Raw genomic sequence first — 24,268 nt, forward strand, 5'->3', positions numbered from 1 at the left:
AGGTAATCAAGGTCAGCAACAACAGTGACCAGTCACATTGCTAGCCTGTAACCTTGATCAGATACATTAAGAATGGTACTTTACTCTGTAATCTTCTTTCCGAAAACCATGCTGCTGCTGCTGCTTAGTCACTCAGTCATGTCCACTCTACGACCCCAAGGACTGTAGCCTGCCGGGCTCCTCTGACCATGGGGATTCTCCAGGCCAGAATATTAGAATGGGTTGCCATGCCTTTCTCCAGGGGATTTTTCCAACCCAGGGATCAAACCCAGGTCTCCCACGTTGCAGGCAGATTCTTTACCATCTAAGCCACCAAGGAAGCCCAAGAATACTGGAGTGGGTAGCTTACCCCTTCTCTGGGGGATCTTCCCAACCCAGGAATCGAACCAGGGACTCCTGCCTTGCAGGCAGATTCTTTGCCAGCTGAACTACCAAGGAACCCCCACAAAACCCATAATCCCAGCCTGATCTGAGAAAAACCTCAGACAAATTTCAACAGGAGGACATTCTCAAAAATCATCAAAGTCATCAAAAACAAAGAAAATCTGAGAAACTGTTCCAGCTAAGGAGACATGACATCTAAATATAATGTGTATCTCAGATCCTTGAACAGAAAAGGAATATTATGTAAAATGTGAGAATATTTGAATGAATATTATTATATTTATTATTATATAGTATATACAATTATAATATAAACATTATATTTATATATTTACAAATATATAATTTATAAATTTAAATATATTAAGTACGTAATTACATATATGATTGTACACAATATATGTAATTATTATAATTATATATTATTAATATCTGATAATAAATAAATAAATATTTAGCTAATAATAATGTTTCCATATCAGTTCATTAAGTGTAACAAATGCACCATATTAATGGGAGATGTTAGTAATAGGAGCAGGGGTATAACATGGGAACTCTCTATACTATCTGGTCAATTTTTCTGTAAATATGAAACTGTCCTATAAGCAAATAATATTTAAAATAGATTTTAAAAAGAGAGGGGAGAGGATGTCAGCTCTACTATACTGGAGCAATTTCAAGATAAATAAAGCCTGCAGGCTTCATAAGCAGTAATTTTACTCTTTGCTGTAGCAAAATAACACAGAGGAGCAACCATCTACTGGAGATTCAACTTAAACAGATACCGTCCATGACAGAAGACTGGGATCCTCGATATTCTCAGGTAAAGCTCAAAATTTGTATTAGGGCTACCTGCTTGCTAAGTGTAGGGCTACTACAAATCTGCTACCCTCTCCGAATACACTAGACCATTTCTCTTAAGCAAATTAAACTCAATTCTGTTAAAAAATTTCATTACTCTGTTTAAGAACAAATGGTAAACTCAGATCAGTCTTCATTCCAATCCCAAAGAAAGGCAATGCCAAAGAATGCTCAAACTACCGCACAATTGCACTCATCTCACATGCTAGTAAAGTCATGCTCAAAATTCTCCAAGCCAGGCTTCAGCAATATGTGAACCGTGAACTTTCAGATGTTCAAACAAGTTTTAGAAAAGGCAGAGGAACCAGAGATCAAATAGCCAACATCCGCTGGATCATGGAGAAAGCAAGAGAGTTCCAGAAAAACATCTATTTCTGCTTCATTGACTATGCCAAAGCCTTTAACTGTGTGGACCACAATCAACTGCGGAACATTCTGAAAGACATGGGAATACCAGACCACCTGACCTGCCTCTTGAGAAACCTGTATGCAGGTCAGGAAGCAACAGTTAGAACTGGACATGGAACAACAGACTGGTTCCAAATAGGAAAAGGAGTACGTCAAGGCTGTATATTGTCACCCTGCTTATTTAACTTATATGCAGAGCACATCATGAGGAACGCTGGGCTGGAAGAAGCACAAGCTGGAATCAAGATTGCAGGGAGAAATATCAATCACCTCAGATATGCAGATGACACTACCCTTATGGCAGAAAGTGAAGAGGAACTCAAAGGCCTCTTGATGAAAGTGAAAGAGGAGAGTGAAAAGGTTGGCTTGAAGCTCAACATTCAGAAAACAAAGATCATGGCATCTGGTCCCATCACTTCATGGGAAATAGATGGAAAAACAGTGGAGACAGTGTCAGACTTTATTTTTTTGGGCTCCAAAATCACTGCAGATGCTAATTGCAGCCATGAAATTAAAAGACGCTTACTCCTTGGAAGGAAAGTTATGACCAGCCTAGATAGCATATTAAAAAGCAGAGACATTACTTTGCCAACCAAGGTCCGTCTAGTCAAGGCTATGGTTTTTCCCGTGGTCACGTATGGATGTGAGAGTTGGACTGTGAAGAAAGCTGATCGCCGAAGAATTGATGCTTTTGAACTGTGGTGCTGGAGAAGACTCTTGAGAGTCCCTTGGACTGCAAGGAGATCCAACCAGTCCATTCTAAAAGAGATCGATCCTGAGTGTTCATTGGAAGGACTGATGCTAAAGCTGAAACTCCAATACTTTGGCCACCTCATGTGATGAGTTGACTCACTGGAAAAGAGTCTGATGCTAGGAGGGATTGGGGGTGGGAGGAGATGGGGACGACAGAGAATGAGATGGCTGGATGGCATCACCAACTCGATGGACATGAGCTTGAATGAACTCCAGGAGTTGGTGATGGACAGGGAGGCCTGGCGTCCTGTGATTCATGGGGTCGCAAAGAGTCGGACACGACTGAGCGACTGAACTGAACTGAACTAAACAGGCACATGAAGCTGTTCTGATCTCGACCCCCTGTTCTCCACATAGCATCCAGGTCCCGCAGTCACCGAGAGACTACTGGTAGCAGTGCTCCCCAAACAGCAGACACACAGGAGGAGCAGGCACAACCAGGTGCGCTTGGGAAATGAGAAACTTCCGTGCCTCAAGCCATCTTCAGCTTAGAGTGACAACACACAGGGAAAACTGCAGCGAGAGCTCAGCAGAATAAACAGATTACTGTGTCAGGGCTCATTTCTAAGCCCTGTAGGTAGGGAGGACCGCCTGTTGCATGTCAGCTGATTCGATCACTGCTTTCTCTCTCCATCAGGTGGGTGGATTTATGAAAGTGCAGGCTGTAAACACACAGCTTCTACCCAAGGACTTGTTTAATAAACAACTAGAGTCAAACGTATTGTTCCCCAGATGTCACTGATGACTGACTGAGGACTGTCTTAAATCTCTTGGTTAAACAGGAAAGGAAACTTGAAAACATACCGAACTAAACCAAATAAAAGAGGTGAGACATGGATTCTATGGGGTCAGCAAACTCTCTGACAGCTTATCCAAATGTAATATAAATCTTTAACTGTGTTTATTCTGTCAATTGTATACAATTTTAATCTCATCTAAGTCATTAGGCTGGACAGATGACATACATTTTGGCTGTCTTAAAAGTAAAGATGCTAATCAGAATGCTTAAAATGAATAATATTTACATATAACTCCGTATGTTCTATTATGAAGCAAATGATCCTTAGATCATCATGTAATCACATGTTTGAAGGGGGAGAGAATGCCAAAATTTAAAATGTGGACATTCATCCCTGAAAGAGATATTTCTTGTACAAAGAACTTTGTCACTCTGTGAAGATATATTTTGAGAAATTTCAAAGTTCCTACTTACAGCCAATGACTTCTCAGAAGAAAATCAGATTTCTTTTCGTTATAAAATTCACAACAGAGAAAATTTTGGTCCAAACTGCTTGTCTTAACATAACCACATACTGCATCCATTCCCTGGCTCGATCCATTTCGTGACTAAACCTGCCTCTGGCACAGAGCAGGATGTTAAAGAATCTCCTACTACTCTACATGTCATGTTCCAGATAGTCCCCCGCTGTTCCCAGTAACAGGTGAACAGTGACTGGCAGTGACTCCTCCTTGCTTCTGGAAAGCATGCCCGCCCAGGTTAGTGCCTGATTGAATCTTGACATTTGATACAGAAAGGAAAATCACACTTTGAAAGCATGTGGATATAGAGGGAAACGGTTGTTTTAGTGAAAGCTTCAGAGCTCTAAAGGACAGCACCGCTGTTTGGTCACTAAAGCAGGAGTCTCACAACCATCCCCATTCCATCCCCCTCTAGCACCCTATGCATGTCGAGAAGTCAAACAGCACACCTGTATGAAGGCAATCAGGTCACAGGAGTGCATATAAAAGACAAGAGAATGCTGTGCCTGATTTCAACCATCCGCCCATCCAGCTCCCTCTCTGACCCTCTCCACTTGCTCTTTTCCCGGTTGGGACCACATCAACTGGCTTCCTTGCCCTCCAGCTCCTACCCCGAGAGGTCCAGTGACAGATGAGGAGGAGGGGGTGGGGCAGAGCTGAGACACTGACCTCCCCTGCTCACTCCCTGGCATACTGCTCTGAGTTGGCCGGGTTAGTACCTGGCAGGCAGCCTCTCCTTACTGGCAGCCTCCCCTTCCCCCTCTCCTTGGCTTTCAGCTTGAGGGGTGTTAACAGCTCCTTGCTGTTTCCAGCTCTGGGTCATTGCACCATCTCTTGATTTCCACGAACTCTGCCCTCTCCCAGTTACCAAGTGATCATCCCCCTCCTCCAGATACCAAATTAACTCTCACGTAGTGAAACAGCTATCATCTTCAAGTACATTATAATACAACAGCGTTATTTGAAAGGTGTTAATATGCTATAGATTTTCTTTAATCTTTTAGTACGATCAAGCACACAAAATATTTCCTAGCTATAAATGTAGCAACTCTCAGAGAAGGAAAGAGGAATAAAAAGTATTCTCAGAGGCATGGGCCAGTATTACAATTCTTTAGATGTTCCCTGTGTCCCCTTAGACACGCCAGAACCCTAGCAAATTTCCCTACACACACTAAGTGATTCAATCGATGAGTGATTTGCCCACAGTTAGGGGTTATATGCGGAGAAGGCAATGGCAAGCCACTCCAGTGCTCTTGCCTAGAAAATCCCATGGATAGAGAAGTCTGGTAGGCTGCAGTCCGTGGGGTCGCTAAGGGTCGGACACGACTGAGCAACTTCACTTTCACTTTTCACTTTCACACATTGGAGAAGGAAATGGAAACCCACTCCAGTGTTCTTGCCTGGAGAATCCCAGGGAAGGGGGAGCCTGGTGGGCTTCTGTCTACGGGGTCACACAGAATCGGACACGATTGAAGTGATTTAGCAGCAGCAGCAGCAGAAGGGGTTATATGCAGGCTTCGCTAGTGGTTCAGGGGTAAAGAATCTGCCTGCCAATGCAGGAGATGCAGGATACATGGGTTTAATCCCAGGGTTAGGAAGATCCCCTGCAGTAGGAAACGGCAACCCACTCCAGTATTCTTGCGTGGGAAATCCCATGGACAGAAGAGCCTGGCAGACTACAGTCCATGGGGTTGGAAACAGTCAGACACGACTGAGCACACATGCATCTGGATCAGGGGTTATATACAAGAAAGATGACTGCACAACAGACCCCTGCATGCTGGAGTCTACCTCATGGATGTCCTCCAGTGTAATCCAGCATCAGTCCCAGCTCTGAGTTCCTGGTCTTTTATACCATGGAAATAAATGACATGGGTTGAGGTGTTCACTTGGGCCTCAGGTTAGCCAGGTCTGAAACTAGAAGTGGAGAGAAAGAAGCAGCAGACTTTTCCTTAAGGTGCTGTGAAGAGGGTGGGGCAGAGGGGGCAGGGTAATGACAACCTGATCCAAGGGGGCACTGCCACCTGAAAGGAGGCCAGGCAGACATTGCCACAAGGGCTGCCTTTTGGTGGCACCACTGATCCATCCTCCACAGTGGTATTTCTTGTCGCAGGGCCAGTCACGGGGGCTGCTGGATGAGTGCTGCCCTCCCAGAAGCTCTGCAGGCTGGTGGAGAGGCTAAAATGCTGGAGATACTGTAATGGTGGTGATGCTATCATGGCAGATGATTTTTAGGCCCTGCGGACATGAACCAGACTTAGTCCCTAAGTAGACAAAGAGCGTGGGGGCTTAAGGCACTGAGGGAGAGGGAGGGGCTCAAGAATCAGCACATCTCCATTCCATCAATCAGTTCAGTTCAGTTCAGTTGCTCAGTCGTGTCCAACTCTCCGCGACCCCATGAATCACAGCACGCCAGGCCTCCCTGTCCATCACCAACTTCCGGAGTTCACTCAAACTCATGTCCATTGAGTTGGTGATGCCATCCAGCCATCTCATTCTCTGTCGTCCCCGTCTCCTCCTACCCCCAATCCCTCCCAGCATCAGAGTCTTTTCCAGTGAGTCAACTCGTCACATGAGGTGGCCAAAGTATTGGAGTTTCAGCGTAAGCATCAGTCCTTCCAATGAACACCCAGGATTCATCTCCTTTAGAATGGACTGGTTGGATCTCCTTGCAGTCCAAGGGACTCTCAAGACTCTTCTCCAGCACCACAGTTCAAAAGCATCAATTCTTCGGCGATCAGCTTTCTTCACAGTCCAACTCTCACATCCATACATGACCACGGGAAAAACCATAGCCTTGACTAGATGGACCTTCCTTGGTAAAGTAATGTCTCTGCTTTTTAATATGCTATCTAGGTTGGTCATAACTTTCCTTCCATGGAGTAAGCGTCTTTTAATTTCATGGCTGCAATCAGCATCCGCAGTGATTTTGGAGCCCCAAAAAATAAAGTCTGACACTGTTTCCACTGTTTTTCCATCTATTTCCCATGAAGTGATGGGACCAGATGCCATGATCTTTGTTTTCTGAATGTTGAGCTTCAAGCCAACCTTTTCACTCTCCTCTTTCACTTTCATCAAGAGGCTTTTGAGTTCCTCTTCACTTTCTGCCATAAGGGTGGTGTCATCTGCATATCTGAGGTGATTGATATTTCTCCCAGCAATCTTGATTCCAGCTTGTGCTTCTTCCAGCCCAGCGTTCCTCATGATGTGCTCTGCATATAAGTTAAATAAGCAAGGTGACAATATACAACTTTGACATACTCCTTTTCCTATTTGGAACCAGTCTGTTGTTTCATGTACAGTTCTGACTGTTGCTTCCTGACCTGCATACAGGTCATTCCATCATTGATCTCATCTTATTCCAGCATTCCTCATCTCTACTCTTCCAAAATGAATCCAAACACACTTGGGGCAGATCAGAGGCGGTCCTTAACTCTGGAACCTATACACATGTATACACCTGGAACTTTCAGACATATATACATTCATTCTCCTAAGGTGACTGTTTATTTACTAAATTCAGATTCTTTCAGCCACTGGAGGGAACTCCGCTGTGACTGCACTGTAGAAGCAGCCTCTGTCTCAGTGTCAGCCTTCACTACCAGACAGCAAGCTTCTGAAAGGCCACCAGTCTCTTCCTCACATTTGTGCACCTGATGCCCAATGGACATGGGCATCAGGGGCATGTCCACGGGCATGGACAACACGTGTCTAGTTCATGTGTTGGTTAGTTTTAGTTTGCTGGTTGGGAGTAGAGGAGGCAAGAACTTGACCACACTTTATTGAATGATGCCTGGGTGGTATAGAAGTAGAAAGAAAGCATAGGCTATTCTTTCAAGAAATTTGGCTATGAAATACTTGGTACCTCTCCTATGGCATTCAACATGCCATATTGAATATTTATTTGTCTTCACCTCACTTCCAAACCTGTTGGGCAGAGCTGGTATCCTTCTGTCTCCCTGTTCTCTGAAGCACAAACACAGAACCTTGCCTGTAATCAGCACATAATAAAAATATGTTCAATTTTACTGACAATTCAATAACAAATCCTTTATTTCCAGTCTCTCTTTTTCTTTGGTTTCACTGTGTGTATGGACAGAGAGTCACTCTGTTTTTGAAACTCCGCTCCCAAGCCTCTGTGACTCTGCTCTTTCCTGGCTCTCCTTCCACTGTCCTCAATATTTCTGTCATGCTTTCTTCCATCAGCCTTGGAGTGTACATATTCCCAGACTCGGCTCTCAGATCTCTCTTCTTTTCCATTTAAACCTTCTTGCAGCAGAGCTATGATTGCTTAAGTTATTTCCTCTATATGGTGACTCGAGAACTAGCTCAAGCCCTGACACTGCTCATGTCCTCTCTCTCTCATGCTAAGCTCCCAAGCTGCCTCCAAGATAAACAAGAAAGTCACCATGAGGGTAGCATCTGTGCAGGATGGGATGAAACCTCCTTCAGTTCAGCTGTTGGAACAGGAACAAAGTTTGAGGCTTAAGCACCAGGTTTTAACGCAGGGGCTAAAGCAAGGATGGTCTTGGCTTTTACTGGTTGTTTGTAGCATAGAATTTGCAAGCTGGCAGAGAGGTTTGGGATTGGAGAGACTTCTCCCAGCTCACACTGGCCAGGATCTTTTTTTTCCCTCTTCCAGGGCTTTGCTTGGATTTAGGATAGACTAGGAGAACCCCTTTCCTGCTGCTCCACTGGTCCCGATCACTGCAGCATCTCAGGCAATCAGATCCACCTCTGCCCCGGCACTTTGAATACAGCCTTGTGGATTCTAACACCAAATCTGTGTATCTCATTTCTGGATTTCCTCCTGAGAATGGTTCTTGGCCTCTTCTTGCGCGAACTCCCCCGTTGTTAACCTCAACACACTACCAGCCTCTGGCCCTCAGGCTACATAAAAGGACCAGCAGAACCCCAGACTCCACTTCCAAGAGGTCCTGTTCTGAGTGACAGGACACTGACTCAGGACAGTTCTTCCAACTCATTTGCCCATGACCGTCTGCTGCCTGTGACTTCTCTCATTATTATTTCTTTTGTCATTCTTGGCTTTATGGTCTATGGCACAGACTGTTAGCTCATGTCTTCCTTTTCTTACAGAGTAATACACTCCATTTCCCAGCCTCCTTACAGCCAGGGTGGTCATGTGGCTAACTCCTTGCTAATGGATTGTGAGCATTAATGAAGAGCACAGCTCCCAGGTTAGCCCTGGAACAGCCCGGACACCTTCATGCTCTTTCACCTTCCTGCATGCTGGAGCTCAGAGAGGCCTGTGATCCGGCACTCAACATTCAGACCAAGGCAGAGGCCTAGAAGCACAACTCAAAGTCATCCAGGGACAACTTTCCATTAATAAACAGATAAAAATACAGAAATTATGAATAAACACTTAGAAATGTCTGTCACAATTTGACATTGTTATGAAATACAAATGTATGATCTGTGGAGTCCAAACCAAAATACTGGTCTTCAGCACAGTAAAGAAATCTATCTTGAAACAAAGGGAGTTTGAGAAATGTTACCCTGGTGTATGGTGGAGAAACAAAATAAAAGGAGACCTTCAAATCCAAACCACTCACCTCAGGATTATTAACAAGAGAGAGACAGAAAAATTTCTGTCACCTTCAAATCACTGCATTTGGGAGCCTCTCTGCCAAAGAAGCCTGCAGGTCTAGGTGCAAGTGTTGGAAGGAAACATACTATGAGCAAGCACTGGCTGCTCCTCACAGTTTTTAGTGTGTGTGTGTGTGTGTGAGTGTGTGTGTGTGAGCACTCAGTCACGTCTGGCTCTTTGTGACCCTACGGACTGCAGATCACCAGCATCCTCTGTCCATGGGATTATCCTGGCAAGAATACTGGAGTGGATTGACATGCCCTTCTCCAGGTTCTTCCTGACCCAGGGATCAAACCAGCGTCTCCTGTGCCTCCTGCATTGGCAGGCAGATTCTTCACCCCTGAGTTGCCTGGGAAGGCCTAGCTTTTCGAAAGGCATTCCCAGAGAGAGATGAGCTCAGGCAAGGATCATTTGTAAGCAAAAGTGGAGAAAAATGGGCAGTACCTAGAAGCTGGAGGCCTTGGAGGATCAGAAAAGTTAACTGCTTCTACAACTGCAAAGACTAGAAAATAGTATCGTTGCTCACAGCCTTTCTCAAAGGCCTCTCAGTGAAACATGGCATTGGAACAAAGAAGTCAGGCTGATAGGAAAAATCAGAGTAAGCATGCACCCTCCTGCCCAAGTCTGTGTTTTAGAGGAAGTCAGAGAAGAGACCACTAAGGAGAAGGAGAGAGAGATGGGCCCAGACAGAAGCTGGGAAATAAGGAACGCTAAAGAACTTGGTCCAGAATAGAACTTGGATATGGCAACTGGTGTATGGAAGTGACAAGAAGCAAACAGATCAGAAGACTGTAAACTTTTTAAGGAACCATACTGCCATGGAAGCTACAGCGTGGCATGGAGCTCACACTTGCCAACATCCATTTCAGATATGGCCATAGAGGGTAATGGACAAGGAAGAACTTCCCAGGCGACAGAGTCAAAGTCAAGGCCACTAGGGAGACTCTCCCAGAGAGCAGAAGCAGGGACTGATGCAGGGAAACCTTAATAATTCCTGCCCAGCAGTGGTTCATCATTTTTACACACCTGTGGCTGCTAGGTGTCTTCCACTTTTCGGAATGGGAGCTTTATTTTGTTGTGTTCTGCTTGCTTCTGTTCCTCCATTGTATAATGAATGTTTGTTGGTCAGAATAAGCAATGAAATGGACATTTTATCATGAGTACTTAAAACAGGGTTTAGAGAAGGGAAGACCAGACCTGTGGAGTTCTGGTCATCTAAACCCTTTCAAGGCAAGTATGGCAGGCTGTGACACACAGCAGGCTGGGGAGCAGGAAGAAAGCAGCATAAGCTTTGGCGACAGCTGGCCCTGGGTCAGATGTAGGCTCATCACTGTCACCAACACCTCTAACCGGGCACATCGCTGATCTGGCCAGAGCATTTCCTTCCTCTCTAACAGTAACTACAGCACAATAACTACAACAACTATATAGATTGTTGAAAGGATAATGAAAGCAATGTTTATAAAGCGCTTAGCAAGATGCTTAGCACATAGGGTGTGCTCAATAAATGGCAGATAATACTTCCCAAGAAAGTCAGCTAACTCAAAATTTCCCCCAAATTCAATGGAATATACAACTGGCATTCTGGAATCACTGTTCATGCTCTAACACTTCAATTTAACAAGGACCAATAACAAAGGCATCCTATACCTCCACTAAACCACCTACAGTCCAGGAAAGACTCTTCCCCTGCCTGAAAATATGGGCCCAGCACTGCTGTGATAAGGCTTCGGGCACTGCCACTTCCCTCTTCTGCTGCTTGAAACAAAGCAGGGAAGCAGGAAGGGGCAGGTAGAAGAGGGTGAGGAAGCAGAGGAGAGGCAACGTGGTGTGGTGGAAGAACATGGGTTTTTGGGTTCTGGGTTCAAGTACTAGTAGTAAAGCAGGTGAGCAGAGTGGTTAAAGAGCAAGGCCCCGACAGTGAACATCATACTCAACAGTGAAAAACTAAAAGTTCTTCCTTTAAGATCAGGAGGGACAAAGCAAGTATACTCACTCTGGCCACTTCTGTTCAACACAGTATCTCAAGTTCTTGCCAGAATCAGACAAGATGAGGACAGAAAAGGTATTCACATCAGAAAGGAAGGCGTAAACTTATCTGTCTGCAGATGACATGGTCTCATATGTAGAAAACCCTAAAGATTCCACACACATAAAAAAACAAAAACCTGTTAGAACTAATGGATGAATTCAGTAAAGTTGTAGGACACAAAATCAACATACAAAAATCAGTTGCATTTCTAAACACTAACAACAAACAAACTGAAAAGGAAATTAAGAAAACAATCTGATTCACAATAGCACTATAATGAATAAAATACTTAAGAATTAATATAACCAAGGAAGAAAAATATTTGTATATTCAAACCCATAAAACAATGGTGGAAGAAACTGAAGAAGACATAAGTAAGTGGAAAGACATGCTGTGCTCATGGATTAGAACTTAATATTGTTCAGATGTTATGGCACAAAGTGAAGAACTAAAGAGCCTCTTGATGAAAGTGAAAGAGGAGAGTGAAAAAGCTGGCTTAAAACTCAACATTCAGAAAACTAAGATCATGGCATCTGGTCCCATCACTTCATGGCAAAAAAATGGGAAAAAGATGGAAACAGTGAGAGGCTTTATTTTCTTGGGCTCCAAAATCACTGTAGATGGTGACTGAAGCCATGAAATTAAAAGACGCTTGCTCCTTGGAAGAAAAGTTATGACCAACCTAGATGGCATATTAAAAAACAGAGACATTATTTTGCCAACAAAAGTCCGTCTAGTCAAAACTATGGTTTTTCCAGCAGTCATGTATGGATGTGAGAGTTGGACTACAGAGAAAGCTGAGTGCCGAAGAATTGATGCTTTTGAACTGTGGTGTTGGAGAAGGCTCTTGAGAGTCCCCTGGACTGCAAGGAGATCCAACCAGTCCATCCTAAAGGAAATCAGTCCTGAATATTCATTGGAAGGACTGATGCTAAAGCTGAAGCTCCAATACTTTGGCCACCTGATGCAAAGAGTCGACTCATTGGAAAAGACTGATGCTGGGAAATATTGAAGGCAGGAGGAGAAGGGGATGACAGAGGATGAGATAGTTGTATGGCATCACTGACTCAATGGACATGAGTTTGAGTAAACTCCAGGAGTTGGTGATGGACAGGGAGGCATGGCATGCTAAGGTCCACAGGATCGGAAAGAGCTGGACACAACTGAGCAACTGAACTGAACTTAAATGAACTGATTGTTAAGATGCCTACACAACAAATTCAGAGCAATTGCTATCAAAATCTCAGTGGCACTTTTTTTATATAGAAATAGAAAAAATTCTTACAATTCATGTGAAAACACAAAGGATTCCAAATAGTAAATACAATCTTGAGAAAGAACAAATCTGGAGGCCTCATATTTCCTAGTTTCAAAACATAACATACTACAAAGCAATACAAAGTTATTGTGATCAGAAAAAGTATGGCATAAAGACAGACATATAGGAAATGGAGGCTTCACTGGTGGCTCAGATGGTAAAAAATTTGCCTGCAATGTGGGAGACCTGGGTTTGATCCTTTGGTCAGGAAGATCCCCTAGAGAAAGCAGTGGCTACCCACTGCAGTATTCTTGCCTGGAGAATTCCATGCACAGAGGATCCTGGTGTGCTACAGTCCATGGGGTCACAAAGTCGGACACGATTGAGTGACCGACACACATAGACATTGGAACAGAATAGAGAGCCTAGGGATAAATTCATGTATATATGATCAACTGATCTTTGGCAAGGGTGTCAAGAATATGCAATGGAGAAAAGACAGTCTCTTCAACAAATGGTGGGGAAACTGGATCTCAAAAGACCAAAATGAGCATGGCCTCTGATGATAACTGGCCTGAGTGTAAAGCCTTGCTTTTGTTGTTGTTGTTTAGTTGCTCAGCTGTATCAGACCCTTTGTGACCCCACGGACTATAGCCTGACAGGCTCCTCTGTCCATGGGATTTCCCAGGCAAGAATACTGGAGTGGGTTGCCATTTCCTTCCAGGGGATCTTCCTGGACCAGGGATCCAACCTGTGTCTCCTGCACTGGTGGGCAGATTCTTTACCACTGAGCCAACAGATAAACCCAAAGCCTTGCTTACCAGGTTTAACCTCTCTGTGCCCTAATTTTATCATCTGTAAAATGGGAATAACAACAGTACACTCTTCCTAAGACTACTGGGAGATTTAATGAGGCATTCAGAATAGTCTCTGACACTGAGGTTGTATTGTTATTATCAGTGGAGCCGAAGGACGTTGGGCTTCCCAGGTGGTGCTAGACCTGGGTTTCCACCCCTGGGTCAGGAAGATCCCCTGCAGAAGGAATGGCAACCCACTCCAGTATTCTTGCCTGGGAAATTCCATGGACCGAGGAGCCTGGTGAGCTGCATTCCATGGGGTCACAGAGAGTTGGACACGACTGAGCACGCACACATGAGGACAGTTACTTAACCTCTTTGAGCCTCAATTTTCTCTGTTATGAAAGTGAGACAAGACTAACTTGTCAGGCTACTGGGTTATTGGGACAAAGGGAATGAAACAGCCAGTGTAACGTTCTCAATCCACTTCCAGGGCCAGAGGAGTCAGACAAGTCCAGTAAAGCAACAGGGCAAGTCTGTTCCCAACAGGTGGGGGCAGGGGCTCCCAAGAGAGACTACCAGGGAGGGAAGATCAAAGGAGCAAATCCCTCCCTCAGGCTGGGTGGGTCACTGGCATTGCAACTCAAGACGTCTCCCCTCTACCACCCTGTCCAGGGCCACTAACTGGTATTTCTCACTACCCGTTGGAAACATGCAGCCCCAGAGAAAAAGTATAAATGGAGTTTAGCCAGTCGGGTGTTTAATCTTCACCCGATGGAATTAAACCCGATGTTTAATCTTCTAATAATTTTACTACACTTCCTCTAGAATACTCTACCTGGATCTTGGAGCAACCCATCAAAATATATTCATCAAAAGACCAATGAACAGTTTTTGAGGTGAATTCATGTCTCTTTTCCAGTTGATCCCATGGTGAGATGGGCAGTATAGCTTTCTCCATCTCACAGAGGAGAAAACTAAAACTAGGAGACACTGATTCACTCTGACCAGCTCTCATCCTTCAAGCCCAGGGCTCTTTTCACCACACTGACCACTGGAGCCCCTTTTTTTTTCAGTAGTTAATCCCCTAACCCCACAAGAAATAAAATATACAGATTTGTTCTCCATAATGACACCAATGCCTTTTGCAAACATGTAGTGATTCTAGGAGTAATATGATTGTGGTAAATGTCAATAAAAAGAAGTTTTGACAAGAGTTTATGGGGAAAATCCATAATCAAATGAAAATGACTGGCTAAAACTCTAAATACAAGATAGAAAATAGCAATGATTAGTTAGTTTGCCTGCTTCAGAGAATACTCAGAAGAGCAAGCAACCCAGTTTACTTCTATCATGCTGAATGATATAATTTAAGAAACAATTTCTCCTAACACATTTTACCTTCCCCATCAACTCAACAGAGTCTACCAGCTGAACGAGGCCACAGGCATCAACTATCTGACTACAGAAGTTAGACTAGAACTTAACTAAGAAAGGCTAGTGATGACCTAGTATCAACCCATAGAAAAACTTTTAAAAACGTATATACTATTTCTCTTTTTGCTTTCTATCATTCCCATCTTCTCTCTTCCTCTGCCTTCTCTTTTCTTCCCTCCCCAGAACTGAGGGGCCAGCAGGTGGCTGAGAATGCAGTATGATGAAAGGGAATCTGGGGAGTTGCAAGGAAGAATGGGCTATAGTTGGGGAACCACATAGTGAGCTGGAGGGATTGAAGGCTGATAATAAAGCTGCACACATGCCTGAGCTAACAGGGCTGGCAGTCAAAGACAGGCAGCAGTGGGGAGAGAGGTGGACGCAGGGGAAGCAGGATGGCCTTTGTGGCTGAGAGATGAGCTACTTTGAACAAATAAGTAAAAATACTGAAGGTAATGGGAGTCAAGTTTTTAACTGCCAGAGATGATATATAGAAATATATAAACAGGTAAGACTAGAAGGATCCTTGGGTGTTGGATTAGAATTGGAGGCTTTAGTATGAACTCATGATTTTATAACATATGGCCTTATGTAGACAATATATAAATGTATATGTATATATACATATATTTCCTACTTTTGTCCTCTGAGAGATCTAAAGCAGCAATACCCCAGTAACAACGGGCACACCAACCTTCCATATCTTGTTTTCTAAATACCATTCTCTGCCAAAAGGGATGACTAACCAGGTCAGGGAAAGTACAAGATAAGCCTGGGATATCTTGTGGTGACAGAAAACTTTAAAATGCTCAGTGAATGATAAGGATGACAAAAGGACAAAGGAGCCAGTTCAGAAGGACTCTCAACTAGTCAAACTGAGAACAATTTGAGCATCAAAATAAATAATGATAGTAAGAGATCTCGACAAATTGTATTCAAAAGGAATACACGAATACGTCCTAATATAATGAATAAAGGCATGAAGGAGAAAGAAAGTTCTTCCTTATAATAGAATGCCAACTAACAAATGTGAAGGGAGTGATGGAACTAAAGAATCACCATTTGGCAACCTTCAGAGAGGTAGCTGATTCAGGCAGAAGTCAGCAGGGAATAAAAAGTCATGTCTGACTGTTCGTTGACCCCATGGACTATACAGTCCATGGAATTCTCCAAGCCAGAATACTGCAGTAGGTAGCCTTTCCCTTCTCCAGTGGATCTTCCCAATCCAGGGATTGAACCCAGGTCTCCCACATTGCAGGCTGATTCTTTACCAGCTGAGCCACAAGGGAAGCCCAAGAATACTGGAGTGGGTAGCCTATTCCTTCTCCAGTGGATCTTCCCAACCCAGGGATCGAACCAGGGTCTCCTGCATTGCACGTGGATTCTTTACCAACTGAGCTATCAGGGAATCCCAATAAGGCTTTAGGTAGAAGTTTAAAGAGCAACAGGCTATTAGCATAACCTCAGAACACCTCTCCACAAACACCAATACGTTTTAAAGGGAAAAATGGTGAATTGAAGGTGGGGAGATGTGGCAGACACCAACATAATCAGGTGATTAGGGCCAAAATTCCAGTGGTGGATAGGCTGACATTGTGTACCTTCTGATGTGATGTGCTGAGAAGAGCAGAGTATCCTGCCAAGAATATATGCTCAAGTCTGGTTCTGAAGAAACGACTGCCAGACCCAGGCTGAGAGTCATCTACTGTATGCAAGACCCATATAACTGCGAGGGCTTTAGGAAAGGGCACTATGCTAGAAAACAGCGTGACAAACTTAACACGAATCCCAGATCAGGCAGGAAAAAAAGAGACATCTGGGGGACTCTTGATGAAACACGGATAGGCTTTGTGGACTGGATGGTACTGTTGTAACAATGGCAACTTCCTGCTTTGGTGGTGCAAAGATGAATGTTATGTGCAACTGGACTGGGTTAAGGGATGCCCAGGTAGCTGGTAAGTCATTATCCAAGTGTGCCGTGAGGGTGGTTCTAGAAGAGATTAGCATCTGGATCTGTCGACTGAGTAAAGAAGATGATCCTCAAGCAACATGGTTGAGTATCATCCAGTCTGCCGAGACAATGCATAGAGCAAAAAGGAGGCAGAAGAGCCAATATTCCCTGTTGTCTGAGCTGGGATAACATCTCCTCCTGTCCTCAGACATCAGAGCTCCTATTCCCAGGCCTTCAGACTCAGACTGAATTACACTACCTGCTTTGCTGGTTCTTCAGCTTGCAGATGGCAAGACTGTGTGACTTCTCAGCCTCCGTGACCCTAAGTCAATTCTTAAAACAAACACCCTCTTATAAATAGCTATCCCATTGGTTCCATTCTTTTGAGAACCCTGACTAATCCTAATGCCAAGGGGATATAGAAAAAGATTATACTTATTTTCTCCTTGCCAGACCCATGCGACAGTTTAGTTCAGGGAAAGGGCTCCCATTCAAAGGATCAACCTATTAGAAATCAACCAGGGCAGGAGGCAAATCATTCAGGGATGTTCTATACCCGATGCCTTGCTTTGATCTTCAATAACTAGTTACTCTCAAGGGCTCTGAGCCTTGACATTGGATTCTAGCTCTCTTTGGGAAGTGAACGCCTGTGACGGACTCTACTGCCCACCCTTGATTTATACGCTCTGAGTCCATCTGGGGACAGCTCAAGCCTTTCTGAAAAGGAGGGGTTTGGAGGCAGCATGACTCAAAGGGGAGACCAAGGGACTTGCCTTAAAGGTGCATTTACAAAGCAAGCACACTGCTTTTATTCAGATTGCATATTTGTTTGGAGAGCCTTTGGGCAAACTAGTGGCACTTATGGAGGAGATAAAATGCCCTCCAACCCACCCCTGCCACCTGCCAAGCCACCCTGATGATACCAGAGCAGGCTGTACAAGGCTGGAATCAACCAGGGCCAGTAGGTCCTCCAGCCAAACATCTAGGAACAACAAAGACACAGGATAGTCTGATGAGTAATTTCAGGGGCTGACTAACATCATTAGGAAGGGGTGGGGCAGGTTGCTTTCCAGAGTGACACTCAGTCTGGCCCAGACTTGGCTGTATGAATAATTCACATCTGAGGATGGGAGGCAAGGTCCATGGGAGCAGGGAGGGGAACAGGCAAGCGAGGAGTTCAAGGCAGTAGGCAGATGGGACAAGAGGCTAGGGGTCAGGGCCACAGAGGCCAGGCCAGGAGATGAAGAGCAATAAGGATGAAGACATCAGCCTGGAGAGGGAAGAGGGGGTACAATCCAGGAGGTGAGACTTTCCTTTCACTGGGCTCTGTTCTCCTGGCTCACCAGGCAAGTCAGACAGAGAGCAACACACACCTTTCAGGCTGAATTAAATAACAAGCTTAATTCTTCAGGGTAGGAGGGGGAAGGCCTTGAGTCAGTTTAGTGCTTTGCAGAGTAAGCCTTAGAGACTCAAGTTACCAAGTAGGCACAGGCCAGTGAGGACGGCTCGTGCATGCGTGTTAAGTTGCTTCAGTAGTGTCCAACTCTGCGACCCCATGGACTATAGCCCGCTAGGTTCCTCTGTCCATGGGATTCTCCAGGCAAGAACACTGGAGTGGGTTGCCATGCCCCGCTCCAGACAATCTTCCTGACCCAGGGATCAACCCACATCTCTTCTGTATCCTTCACTGGCCAGCCAGTCCTTCACCACTAGTGCTACCTGGGAAGCCCAGGGACAGGATAGGCACCCCAATTTAATGTCTGATGATCGCCAGTACCACTCTGCTCTGACTCACTGGCTGGTTAGTTAACTCTGTTTCTGTATACTAAGAACTGAGATGAGCAGACAGCACAGGTAATTCTAAGGCAGAATAAAAACTTCTTTGGACCTTTGCCCTGCGCCTTCGATCACACAATGTTAGGTAATCTTGGTCCTGAAATTTCTCTTCCTCTCACATTTCCCACGGAGCAATCTCTCAGTCTTTGCAGGATTTCCTCCTTGAGGAGGCAGCAAGTTCACTCAGCACATCCAACACCCATGTGGAGATCCTCCCACCCCTACAGCCTGTCTGCCCCACATCTGGAGGCCCTGCCTCTTTAATTCCAACATTTATGTGACCCCGGCTGGGCACAAAGCTCTTCTGCATACCTGATTTAATGGGACCCAACACAACCAATGCGGGTAGCTAGAAAAAGAATTGTTATCCCCATTGTGCAAATGAGAAAACTGATTCAAAGATGATATGCAATTTATTCAAGGTCATAAGAGTTCACTCAAGTGTGGCTAGGATTAGAACCCAGACCCCTGTACACCAAACAGCCTCCAGCACTATAAGGGCACAAACTCTTGGGGCTTTCACTCATCTCTGCACCCCTCACCTCCACCTTTCCCAGCCACGGCAGGACTAAGTTCCAGGGGACTCCTCCACATACACAAAGAATCCAGGATGAGGGACAAAGGTCAGAGAGGGGACAGCTCAGTACCTTCAGGAGAAATGATGGACGGAAGAGCAAAAGGGCCATGGCGAGGAAGCAGGAAAATGAGTAAGAAAAGTGAGAAGAACATCCCTAAGTCACCCAGCACTTGGGAATCTCTCTTTGCACTCTCACCAGTACAATGTACATTTGCACCATGTTTATAGAAATGTCAATACTTTAGGGTTTATCTAGGAGGGAAAGGGGGCAGCCAACATTTAAGGAGTACTTCCTGTACATGGAGACCCCACTAAGTGCTTTCTCTTTTCATCTTGGGAGGTGGATATAATCTTCATTTTTACAGACAAGGAAATTAGAGAGGTGAAGGGAAGTATTCATAATCACAAAGCCTGGCCTGGAACAAAGGCTGGTCTGACTGCAAAGCCCAGCTCTTCTCTTTACGCCGCAGTAATAACGCCCTGGGTCTGGGCTCTGCCGTTTAGAACCTTGCAATCAGACTTAACCACTCTGCTGGGTATAATCACAGTACAGAAAGCATTTTGAACTAATGTATACTCCACAGAGAATGGCTAATGGGTAATTTGAGTTATAGTAATTCCCATTCGAGTTACAATGATTCCCCCAGCCACAGCCCGAAGAAATCAGACGCTAGGCTTAGATTATGGTGGATTTCTGCTCCAAAATGAAAACCTGGGGGAGAGGCAGCCAGCCTCGGGCATGGGTGCGCCACTTTGAGGGTGTGTGCCTTGATTGCTAACTGGCTATGGTGCTATGTGTGCAGGGGTTCCTCTGTGTTTATGAATTTTGGAAAAATGAGAGAGGATTAGCATGTAGATTTTCAAATAGGTTCTGATGAACATAAATGAAAAATTATCCCATTTTGAAATGTTTTCATTTTAGTCTTCATTTGTAGAAAACACGTAGATCTGCTCAATTAAACATCTTGTAAATCATCCAGACACGTAAATTGTTCTTTAGTCACTAAGTCATGTTCAACTCTTTGTGACCCCATGGACTGTAGCCTGCCAGGCTCCTCTGTCCATAGGATTTCCCAGGCAAGAATACTGGAGTGGGTTGCCATTTCCTTCTCCAGGGATTCTTCCTGACCCAGGGGTCAAACCCAAGTCTCCTGTGTTGGCAGATGGACTCTACCACTGAGTCACCAGGGAAACCTAGATATTTAACTAGACCTGACCTAATAAGATAAAGAGGCTGGTAACTACTCTTTATGCATTTGTAAGATTTAGAAAAGAAACGTGTTACTTAGAGTTAAAGCTACAAAGTTTTGAATTCTAAAGACAAAAACAGAAAACCTGAAAAATGTGTTCAAATAATCTGTTTTTCTAGGTACTTGGTACTTATATGGACTTCCCAGGTAGCATTGGTGGTAAAGAACCCACCTGCCAATGCAGGAGACGTAAGAGACATGGGTTTGATCCCTGGGTTGGGAGGAACTCCTGGAGAAGAATGGCAACCCACCCCAGTATTCTTGCCTGGAGAATCCCATGGACAGACAGAGGAACCTGGCAGGCAACAGTCCATGGAGCTGCAAAGTCGGACATGACTGAGCATGCATACACACACATGCATGCACTTGGTACTTATACTGACACAACAATAAATATGTTCTGTCCAGATGACTGAATATCACTACATGGTACATACAGTCGCATGGTACAAGAGACACCTCCAGAAGCTTATCACAAGTGTAGAAACCTCACTGGCAGGGGTTGCTTGCTGGTCTTTTTTAAAACAGCCCACTTTGTTTGGACAAGCATGGTGTTAATAGAGCAGAGGTGGTGTGTTTCTAACTGTATCACTTCTGTTCAAAGAAAGGAAAATTCACTGGATCAGAACACACAAAATGGGATGCAATTCCTCATTGGAAGCAGGGTTAGCAACCCCTGATAAGTAGTTCACTGGAAAACCCAATAACTCTCCTTAGCAATACAAAAGTTCATGCATTGATGACATGCTGCGCAGCGCATGAAATAATAACCGATTGGTGAAGAGGGATCGCCTGTGACTGGCATTTACTTTATTCTCTGACTTACAAAAGTAGGAACCGCGAGAAGCTAAAAGCAGCTCTTAACTTATAAAATAATATCCCAAGGCCAGGTAATACCCAGGGCAGCAAAGAAGTGAGGGGCCTAAATGCACCACAGTGTCAGTAATAAGTAACATTTCGTGGAAAATACCGTTTTAAAATGACCTACATGTTTTGGGGGCAGTTTTAATGATTCCCTTAATAAAACTAAACTGTTTCCAATATTCACAGTCACTCCTCAAAGTACTTGCTTGAGAAATGTCTAAGCAATTTTAGGCAGTTGTAACTTGTTGAAGGAAAGCAATAAAGTAACACTGCTACAGAACAAAGCACTCCTGTCTGCGGGTGGTGAGGGGGACCGCCAGGCCCTTCGCTTACTCTCAAAGCACAGCCCCTGACAGAGTTACTAGTGAATTCATAATAACCATTTCCCAAATCTTGGGATACCTCGCATGGTTCGAACTGTTCCCTAACTAACACACCGCCAGCCCCGGAGGAGTTGATGGCTGGAAAATGTTATACCTGTGGGCTCTACGGGAGAACCTCAGTTCACCATCGACGGCTGCAAAATCGAGTTTAGAAAAGAAGCACCTGTGTGTGCAAAGGCAGAGCGGAACCTGCGCCCGGCTCTCCGCTCCCCTGCGCCCAGCCCGCCAGCTCACAGCAGGGACGGACGCAACGCGGGTTCTGCAGCCCGACGGCTTTTTACTCCTAGCGGGAAAAAAGAGGAAGGCGGAAAGGGCAAGATGTGCTCCACGTCTCCCGAACAGGTCTGTCCAAGGTACGTGGAGTAGGTCTGGAGTCCGGGCTGGACGCCAGGCAACCCAAAAGAGCCGCGGACCGGGCCCGGCAGAGATGCGCCCGACCTCCCCACGCGGCCCGGCCGGCTGCAGCTCCGGGAACCCTCCCCGAACCCCGCGCCCCACTCACCGCTCACGCTCGCCCGCGCCGCCGAGCCCGGGACCCGGGACCGCTGCTGCTGCCGCATGCCCTCGGGGCCGAGCGCGACGGGCGACCGGGGGCCGGGCGCTAGCAGCGGCGGAGGACGCGGCGGGCGGGCGGGCGGCGGCGCGCCTCCTCTCCGGTGGCCGCTGAGCCCCGCTGGGAACCCAAAGTTTGGCAGAGCGAGGGGCGGCGCCCAGGGGGCGGAGGGTCCGCGTCCCGCCCTGCTCCGCCTCTCCCCGCTCCGCCCGGCCCGACTGTTCCCATGGGAGAGCGCCCCCCACCGGCGAGGCACGGATTGGCGCTCGAGGCTCTTCTGCAGATGCCCTTCTGCCTGGGACTGGTCCTCAGGAGTGCGACCGGCCTCCAGGAGGAGATGGCACTCATTGAAGGACCCCTAGCACCCACAGGCCCTACAGAGCCATACCTTGGAGCCCTGTATTAAAGCACTGTCCCCCTGTACCTCTCCTCATTCTGCGGGGAAAGATTCCTTTCAAGTGGCTTCAGGAAAGTACAGCCCACGTGGGAGGCAGCTGGCCGCTTGCTCTAAAACTTGAATCCCAAAGCCCTTTAAGAGAGCAGGCAGCCCCCAGAGGCCAAGGGTGTTCACAGACATTTGACTTGGGGCCTTTTCTGGGCACCTGTTTATTGCAACAGGGGACAAAATGTATTTAAAGTTCTGGTAAGAGAATTCTGGGCCTCTTGGGGTCAAGAGTCTTGGATACTGTTTCTCAAAGCTGAAATATAAAGCCTCCATTGACCCACCTTTGGTAAAGAAGGAAGGTGCAAAGTAAAACAATGTTTGTCATGAAGACTTTGTTCTCTCTGAAGTCTGCAAAACAAAAAGGGCACAGACGTGCAGAGAGTCGCGTTTTCCCGGTGACCACACAGGAGGGAAATTCGGTAAAGTGAGGTCCTTCCTCCTCGTGTTTCAGAGCCTTGGGAAACCCAGTCAGAAGCGGAGATGTCTTCCGGTAACCCTTTGCCATTCATTCATCCATTCTTTCATTCATCATTCCGTGCTGATATTGGGGCCTTTTATATGCTAACTAGGAATCAAGTGGCAACCCACTCCAGGGTTCTTGCCTGGAGAATCCCAGGGACGGCGGAGCCTGGTCGGCTGCCGTCTATGGGGTTGCACAGAGTCGGACACGACTGAAGCGACTTAGCAGCAGCAGGAATCATATCCCAGGAAACAATCTGGATGATAACTTCCCTCTTACTATTAAAGAAATTCTGCTCCCTCTGAAAATAATAATGTTTTATTCTTTATGCAATGGATCTCATCCTGTAGGCCATGACAGCCTAGTGTGCTTCAAACTTTCATAGAGATTGAGTTATACTTTCATCAACATGTGCCCAAAATATTGTTGCTTCTTCTGGGTGTGCAGAAGATGACTGTGGTGTCTCACAGATGAATTGTATATAGAGAGATACAATTTGCAGTTAGTGCTAAAGATCATGTTTACCAGAACAAGCAAAACTCTTGAAGATGATATATATGAGAATGAGGCTGGGGAGTGAACAGCTCAACTCAAATAACAGTGCTGAAGGGCAATGTGGTAAACACAAAAATTCTCAACCACCAGCACTTACCAAATGCTTGACTCATTAACTCTGTAGTGTGTTGAGTGAGTAACTTGTAGGCTGGACTGGGAACTGTAAACACCACTCAGAACCTTCTTTTTGCTGGGAAATTTGTTCCAAGTTCGAAACAACTTATTAGCAAAGGGATTTTGGCAACTCATTATGTTGTAACTTGGGAACTCCCTGAACTGGAGCAATGCAAGGTGGAACAGGGATCTTGTAGAGCCAGATGTGATTACCTTTGATGTATGAATCCTTAAAAGGGAGAAAGGAGAAGGAAAGATGGTGAACTGTGTTGCAAAAGGAAAAAGACATTCTAACTAGATGGTTTTTAATAAACCTGAGCAGAAGACAAGGAAGTGATGCAAGAAAAATATGCAGAGGGGATGGGGCAGGAAGAACAGCTAGTTTATTGACCTATAGGTGGGAACAGGAAAAAGGAGACAGGATGCAAAGGGCAAGTAAAGAGACAAATGTGGCTCTAAATTCTAGTTTTCTGGAGGGATTA

At 45.4% G+C, this 24,268-nt stretch overlaps 1 protein-coding gene across 1 annotated transcript in view; it reads right to left on the reverse strand.

The window, feature by feature from the left end:
* Window positions 1–22,505, reverse strand: part of LPAR3 (lysophosphatidic acid receptor 3) — a 79,042-nt gene extending 56,537 nt beyond the window's left edge. Inside the window, exon 1 of the mRNA XM_055402382.2 lies at window positions 22,162–22,505. The gene's annotated coding sequence lies outside the window, so the exon portion shown is untranslated. The remainder of the gene's footprint in view (window positions 1–22,161) is intronic.
* Between the last annotated feature and the right edge of the window lie 1,763 nt (window positions 22,506–24,268).

This window comes from Moschus berezovskii, chromosome 4 (genome assembly GCF_049115385.1).
Source record: "Moschus berezovskii isolate FMDL1 chromosome 4, NW_MosBer_1.0, whole genome shotgun sequence".
Taxonomy (NCBI): domain Eukaryota; kingdom Metazoa; phylum Chordata; class Mammalia; order Artiodactyla; family Moschidae; genus Moschus; species Moschus berezovskii.